We start from the raw sequence: 8,866 nt of genomic DNA on the forward strand, positions 1-8,866 counted from the left end.
CACTTATCGGAGCCGCTCGAGGGGTAGAGCGGAATAGGAGGCAGAGTATTTGAGGCGACTAAAAGAGATGGAAGATAGAATAGAAGCATGGATTGAGGCGACTGTTGAAGCATGAGTCGAGCAAATTTTGATGTCCAAGGGGTTAGGAGTACCACAAGACCCTACTCCTACTGCCTTTAGCCCAAAGTTTAGGGGTCACAGCAGGTGCAGATCGACCCTGCTCGACGAAGAAGAGGCGAATGTGCCTCATCTGGTGGACGACTTCACTAAACCCATCAATGTCAAGTTGTACATCTGTCAGGAATGGATAAAGGACAAGGTGGCGCTTGGCCAAGCCTGGCCTATGGGAGATGGGACAATGAATGGTTGCACAATTCTATAGGGGTACGCTCATGTCACCATTGACAGAATACTTGACAAGAAGTTTAACAAGATACCTATTGAGTACCCCATAGCGGAAGACAGGGCGAAACTTGGTCAAAACAAGGGCTCTCAAGTGGCCTGGCGCAAGCACTTTATTAAGCTTGACCATCAATTGTCCTCTGATGATGAGGACGACAGTGAGTCTTTGCCCACCCGTGATGATCACTCACCATCTCCCAACAGAGATCACTCCCCTCCTCATTTGGAGCCATCACCCCCGAGAAGGTAGAGGTCTCCTTCTATTCCTCCTCTGTCGACTCCATCTTCATCAGCCCTGAGAAAAGAGACACCTCCTCCTCCTCCCCCTCCTCCTCCATCTTCATCAGCGCTAAGAAAACAGAATTCTCATCGTCATCCTCCTCCTCCTCCACCTCAGCCCAAAACAAGATCAAGGACATCCTCGCAGTCGTAGAAAAGGTCCTTGGATTCGGTCGCTAATGCTCCCAAAGTGGACCAACAGAAAAGAAAAAGGATGTTCAGTGGCAGCGTTACCACCTTGATGAAAGAAAAATTTACAACACACATTTCGAAGGAAGATTGTGTTAGTTTCTTCAATCTTTGTGTCTCACTGCCTTCGTATTTGTTGAAGTCCGAAATTCAAAAGGCAAACACAGAATAAATACGCTACAACAAGAGACAAAGAAATACACAATAAAGATTTAAGGAACATATAGAAGTACGTCGAACACAACCTAGGATTAACCATGGAAGAGGCCGTGAACATCTATTATGATGTACAAGGGACGGGAATACCGGCAATGAAGTATGAAAGGGGCAATCTTTTGGTTTCCGGTGACGAGTATAAAAATTTGACAACATATATGCGTTAGTTGCATGAATATTACATGGCTCAAGCAATAGAGACATACGACTTTGGTTTTGAGATTATTATCCGTTTGCCACATGTTTTCCATTATCCTGAAGAAGAGAAGTTCGATGTCGAGTGGGAGTGCTTGTTTCAACTATACCAGAAACTCTCTCTTGATGTTCAAATGTTGACGCTGTTGGCTATGTAAGTACCCTACACACACAATATTATAATTAACTACTCTCTCGAGACAAATTGTTAACTTTTTAGCACTTCCCATGATTTTATATAGGTGTATAGCAAAATTTTGCATTCTAAAAAGCAAATAGGATTATATAGGCTTCTTGGACCCCTTGCGAGTCAATGAGAGGACATGTCTAGGCCTCTATGGATGTGACGTGGAAGACCTGAAACAAAGATTGATTGCTATTTTTGACAAATTCATGATAAAGAAGAAAACTCACATACTTCTAGCCTACAACTGCGAGGATGTGTTCTCGGCTTTTAATTTTATGCTTCTTTTTTGTTAAGATTATTCAATAATTAGGATTATGTGATTGTAGCAATCATTTCGTCTTCATTTGTGTTAGTCTTGCTGAAAATCTGATCGAGGTGTGGGACTCGAAGAAAAAATCATTTCATCATCTAGATGCACTGGTAGTAGTGCTGAATTAGTAAGCGATCCTAACAACATATTATTTTCTAATCACACAAACCGCTTTCTAATGTTTCTCCCTTTAATGTTGCTCAGTGTCTGGAGAAGACATATCGGTGGGACGTCGGTCCCATTCAAGGTTGTCAAAATGGAGGGAAAGTACCTATCATAGCCGGTGGGAAACAATGAATGCGGGTTTTATGTAATGTGGGCAATGCTTCGCTACATCGGCGGGAAATCAGAAGAAGCTGATAAGTTGGTGCGTATAATCCCCATTTTATTTATGTCTGTTCATAATTCAACAAAATGATTTAATGTTCCTCTTTGGATATCATCTTTTTGAACGACAGCGCAAGAAATATAACCACCAAAGGTTGTTAGACATGGAGATCGTCGCACTGCAATCGAAGCTCACAAAATTCATCTTAGCAGAGGTATTGGAAAAAGATGGAGTATTTTCCATTGCACAATCTGTGAGGTACAAGGACCAGTATGGACAAGATCAGCTCGCCAGATTATTGTAAGAAGTCTGAGAAGCACTGCACAATCTATGAAGTCCAAGAACATTTCTTTTTTATTTTGAGAGATCGAGATCTGGATAAGAACATTTGAACTGTAACCGTAACATTTGTAATGTTTAATATTGATGGACCTGTCGTCTACGTAGCATATATAAAGCGAAACCTGATTCCACGAAAAAATATAAATTAAAATCAATTATAAAATAATAAAATACGAATGGGTCATCACTGCTGGTTAGCAACAAACCGATAGTGTTGTCTTGCAAAACACTACCAGTTATCAATAAACCGACAGTGTTATCTTGCCAAACACTACCGGCTTGAGCCATGAACCGACAGTGTTGTCTTGTTCAATATTGCCGACTTGAGCCATCAACCGATAGTGTTGTCTAGCTCAACACTGCCGGCATGAGCCATGAACCGACAGTGTAGGCTTGCTCAACACTATTGGCTTAAGCCAAGAACCGACACTCTTGAAGCAACCATCACTATCGGTTGGGACTATAAACCGGTAGTGTTGTTCAACTAAACACTGTCGGGTGGAACTAGAAACCGACACTGTTTCCTACAGATCAGTGTCAGTTTTAAGAACCGACAGTGATGTCAACCCTCCATCACTGTCGGTTCAAAATTCAGAGGTGAAGGGGGTTTTTGAACCGACAGTGATATCCAGATCTGGGGTAGTGTGGGCTCTCTAAATCCTGCAGACCTTAGACGTATATCACCTTTGAGAGGCCCATATTTGTTTTTCCTATAATAATGAATTTTTGGGATGAATGAATGATTGGTATTAATTCTGAAATTTTTGTATATACCACAATCCTGAAAAATGCTAGGATGCTTCTAATAATATTTTGTATAACCATCCACTATCTTTTTGCACCTTGCTACTTATTTACACATAGTAAACCTATACACAAATGATGATTCCAGTTGTAATGATATACATGCATACCTTCATGAAGAAGGAATATCCTGGACTTGCCCTGAATGATAAAAATATTTATAATGGTCATTATTAAATCCATGTAAGATATTTTCCTACCATTGAAGTATAGTGAACTCAGGAATATTTCCTGATTATACTCTCTAGAATGAGTACATGGCCGAGAGAAATAACAAATACATTGTGGGACTCACTGCATGAGAAAAATAAATCCTAAATTATGATTATAGAATATCATATTGCATTGAAAGTTGAATTTTCAAGCTTGTATGCCTATGGATTGAGGTATAATGCTGCTCTACAAACAATAGCTTGAAGCTTTGTATTGAATGTCTAGAAGACAAGATGGTAAATAAGATTTTATCAATGAATGTTCTTGAAGAAATGTCTCTTGTGTATAAAATATCAAAGAGCAATGCAATACATGAAGTATTTGAATTTATCATTAGAAATTACTCAAATAGAAATTGAGTTGGAATTTTTAGACAGCTTTATAAACTAGGATATTGTTAGCTTGCATATTTACACACCTTGAAGGCTTGTGACTATATATCATAACTATTGAATAAAGCATGAAGTTACCGCCTCTCATGTATAGAAGTAAAGACAGAATGGATATTATTTAGAATATTTAAGGGTTTTCTTGAAGAAGAACTTGAATCATGTGCTTAGATATTTGTTTTTAAAATTACTATTCTAAAGTATTAGTAGTAGCAGTGGTGCATTAAGTTTTAATTTCTGTTGAATTAAGTGGTTCTCATATACTCATTGAAGAGTTAATGGTTAATCTACTGGCTTGAAGACTAATGTGAAGCATTTAATATTCTTAGTTGCAATTTTTTACTTGCAAAATAATATATGTCAATCTCGCATGGAATGAATTATGTTTTACATATATAAACAATTGCCTATTGCCTATCTAAATAAATTTTGCATTAATTTATCCACAAAGAAGACTCAGTTAACCATGAAGGTTATGATTCTTTGTGCACTACTACCATGTAAGTAGAAGGGAAATTGAATTTCCTAGAAGCACATGAACACTTGGACTATACTAATATATAAAGTGATCTTAGAAGGATCAATTTAGCCAATAAATAGTATAATCCATAAACCAAGTATTTAATACTTCAACCTAGAAACTAGAAGTTTATGTCCTACCCTAAATCTGTTACACTGAATAGTACACTGAATATGTAAATTTCATGCCAGAAACATTGAATACTAGAAGTATGATTGAATTCTATGGAACATCTGAATTGATTATTCATATATGCATGAAGCTTATTACTACTTGAAGTAATTATGGCACGAAAAGGGGAAGGAATTTTGGGTAAAGGCATAAGAAAATGTGGGTAATATATATTTAATAGGCATAGCCTTTCTAAATCTATTTTTAAGTGCATGTATTATGACTTGAAGTCCTAGCCGCGTTCCTTCCGGCCAAGTTAACTTTCACTACATTGCACTAATTGCAAGTAAGCTTGTTGCTTTGCATTTTGTTGTTAACTATTACGTTAGATTAAATATCAACATTCCACATTACATGTGAATGTGTATCACTATGTTGTGCACTCTCATTGAACTGTAACAATCTCCACTAATAATAGCATAGAAGCTATTCGTAGCTTGTAGCTACTACCTTTTCCCTCATAATAAAATTGGCTAGCTAGCACGCTAGTTCTTGTCGAACTAAAGAATATTTTGCTTTTAATGCGTTGCATGCATAAGCAATATATTGGTCTATGACCAAGTAGCTTAAGATCAGGAGGAGTTAGCTAATCTAAAATTAGTTAAATGGAGAAGTGATCTAATTGATGGGATGAATAATTGTGGAATTAAGATGGTGGATAACACACATAGATGATTTGGGATTTTGAGAAAAAGGCATGTTTGAAATTTTGTATTAATGGCAATTAGAAATTTGTAGAAGAAATTCCATGTGATTTTGTATGTTGGATATTTTATATATTTGAAGTATATAATCCATTTTTTTAAATATGTATGAGTAACTAGATTTTTTTTGCTAAACAATAAAGAAGCTAGATAATGAAATAGTTTCTAAACTGTGATATGTGCATATCAGGGGGAGAACATCCTTGAGTTTGTAGGAATGCTAAACATTATTTATTGCACTTTATGTATTCTAGCTCACTGCATATAATGTATAATAACCCCCATATTTAAATATGTGCATGAATATTTCCCATAAAATTTCATCATAGCATACGTGGATGGACCTCTGCTTATAGTCGAAGGTACATAAATTTGAATTATTTTAAGCCCATCATAGGGGATATCTTTTTAAGTGTGCTATTAAAGGTCTAATATTGGTATTAGGGGGAGAAAAAGCCTATGTTGAATGCCAAATATTATTTCCATAGAATGAAAATGATCTTAAGAGAAAATATTCCTTGAAGCTTGAAGTAGGAATAGTATCACACACTAAATCAAATAATGGTTTGACTAATGCTCTTGTGAAGCATGAAGCGTAGCATATGCCAGATATTTTGAAAATGAGAGGAGTAACTTAAAGTTATAAACCAGAAGTTGTGTTTACTAGTAGTAAACAAAATATTGTATACTATCAAGCTAAAATCTATGGGGATGTCTGTGGGTTCTAGTTTAGTGTATACTTGTTGAATAGAAATAAAATGAAACTCCTATATTCTCATGAAGAAAACATCACATGAAGAAGGTTAAGCACCTCATGAAGAGGATCATCATAAAGATGAAATCCAACACACTGAATGCACATCATTAGTGTTGGGTATGTAGAACAACAAATCATCTCTTGTTTGGAAAATAACAAAGAGACAGAATAATCTCAAATTATGAGAATATTGGGAGAAAATAATAGTTATCGACAACGCTACCTCTATAATTGCAAATGTTTCTCTGATGAGAACCCGGATCCGGAAAACAAAGTCCATGGCAAAGTCGCTTGTAGCGATTCTATCGGGTCAATGAAGAAAGCAATTGAGGTTGAATCTCCTACTAAGAAGAAATAAATGTTCTGCTATATCTCTGGCAAATGAAATTAATGAATATGAAATATGCAGTTAATAAATGGATTATGAAGATCAATATATTCCTGAAGAATATAATTCGCAACATATAGAAATCTCATACTAAGTATTAAAAAGTCTAAGGTAGAATATATTCCTGAATGAATACTAAAATGTCAAGAAGAACATGTCCTAGAAGTAATAAAAGTCATAGAATGACTTTATAGTGAATGACACTATTCGATTATGTATATCACATAGTAATCTCTCATGAAGCAGAGAATATATCTCATGAAAGAGAAATGTTGTTCACTAAGAATGAGAATATCCTTGAAGGATTTAATCCATGAAAGATTTACCAGTTGATTCTTGAATAAACACCAGTAATCCCTGAAGTGAATGTAGACCCCGAGAGAAAGAAAATGAGGAACCCTAAACACCATGAAGGTGTCATACAAACACTAAGAAAGTGTATATTAAAAGCTAGCAACGAAGTGTTGATGTCCTCTAAATACCATAAAACGTATAAGAATAAGAATAATTGTGACTTTGGCAATTGAATTATCCCCTAAATGCCAAATGCAAGACTAGATTTATTATTTAGTGGTATAATAAAAAATTTGAAGATTTGTAGAACACATATTTTGAAAATCCACAAAGGAACAATTATAAGTATTCAAACTCTATTATAAGTTTGATACACTATCTAGAAGATATTGAATATTATTTATTTACCCACATAATCCTCTGAAAGGATTTATTACCTAGAAGGATAAAATTTATTTGTTTTGCACAACTAATATGTGGTCATTATGCATAAAGCATATTGCTCTCGTTTATACCCATATAATTCATAGAAGAATTATTAGCCAACTTTTTGGTACTGTATATCATTAATTAAGCACACATTTATAAAAAGTGTGGTTTGAGCAATGAAGTACAAATTTTGGCTTTATGAGGGGGAGCATATTTTATTGAATCTACCTTGAATGTAAACCACTAGAATTACAAAGATAAAGTAGATCATATTTGATAAAACACTGAAGTTTATGCATAGATCATGAAGATCAATATATATTCATGAATAATAGAATATTCTAAAGAATACATGACCAAGAAGGTTAAATGTTGTACTCTTTTTTCTAAGTGAGTTTTTACTTGAAGTTTTTTCACACAAGGTTTTTAATGAGACAACATGTGCAATACAATTAACGAATGTGATGTACTCCTTTCTCCAAGAACCGTTTTTCACTAGATTTTCGGATGGAGTTTTTAATGAGGCATATGCATATCGTGGTAATCGCCTAAGGGGGAGTGTTATAAAACATACGGACTCTATCCTAGAAGGAAAGGAGAAGAAGGAAGCATAATCCTAGTCTGTTTGTATGTAGCCTTTTACCAAAACTCTTAGGCCTTGGCAGAACTATATATATATAACTACTACCATGTAGCTGGCTACAAAATAACTTATTTTATAGTCACTTGGAGTTACGATAATTACTATGTTAATTTATGAGATTATAGTAATTTCTTACTAAGTGGTTTACTATAACGTTATGGTAAATATCTCCATGTGTTATAGTAACCCAACTATCGTAAATATCTATTGACATTATCGTAAATTAGTATATAAAATTATCGTAAATGGAGGTGGCTACAGAATAACTTATTTTATAGCTGGCTACTGAATATACTCTCCCTATATATATATGTGTGTGTGAGAGAGAGAGCTCTATATTGTAGTCATCAACATTCAGAGAAATAAAAAATAGTCTCTTTATATCTTGTGTCTATATGTTCTAGGAGAGGACAAGGTCCGAGCCGCTAGCAGCATATTTTATAACAATAAAAACTGATGTTACTCGAGACAAAAGACAAGGATGCAGAAACTTGGAGACCTGGAGTGTCCGACCATGCATAGGTCCCGCAGACCGCAGGTCTGGCCAACAACGTGGGCCGCAAACCCACATAAAGAAAAGCCAATACTGGAATCGGCCCACAATAGAAGAAAAGAAAACAAATATATATCAAGAAAGACACGAGTCAAGCGAATCCAGACCACTCATATTTAATTCAAAGTAAAGTAGCTGGCTATCTATTATCTTGCAGCTTCCATATAAATTGTCAATGCCTATAAATTACCCTAGTATAGTCGGAGAAATAAAAGCAAAGTGTCTTCGATGTGTTGATAAACTACTCACTGCCATTATTTAAGAAAAATATAAAGCTGATAAAAAAACATAAAGCAAAGACGTGTGTACATCATACTTAATGCATCTATATTTAATATATTGAAATTCAAATGATATAATATATATAAACATAGTCCAATACAAAAAATAAAAACATAGTAGAAAACATAAGGACGTTTTTACAAGAAAATAATAATCTCTCTATATTGTGGAAAATACAAGCGCTCATATTTGTCGATATACCTAGTAATGAGGATATCACTCCTATAGATACACATTACACTACAATTACTTGAGTTCAAAGGCGACAATT

Source organism: Miscanthus floridulus, chromosome 17 (genome assembly GCF_019320115.1).
Source record: "Miscanthus floridulus cultivar M001 chromosome 17, ASM1932011v1, whole genome shotgun sequence".
NCBI classification, from domain to species: domain Eukaryota; kingdom Viridiplantae; phylum Streptophyta; class Magnoliopsida; order Poales; family Poaceae; genus Miscanthus; species Miscanthus floridulus.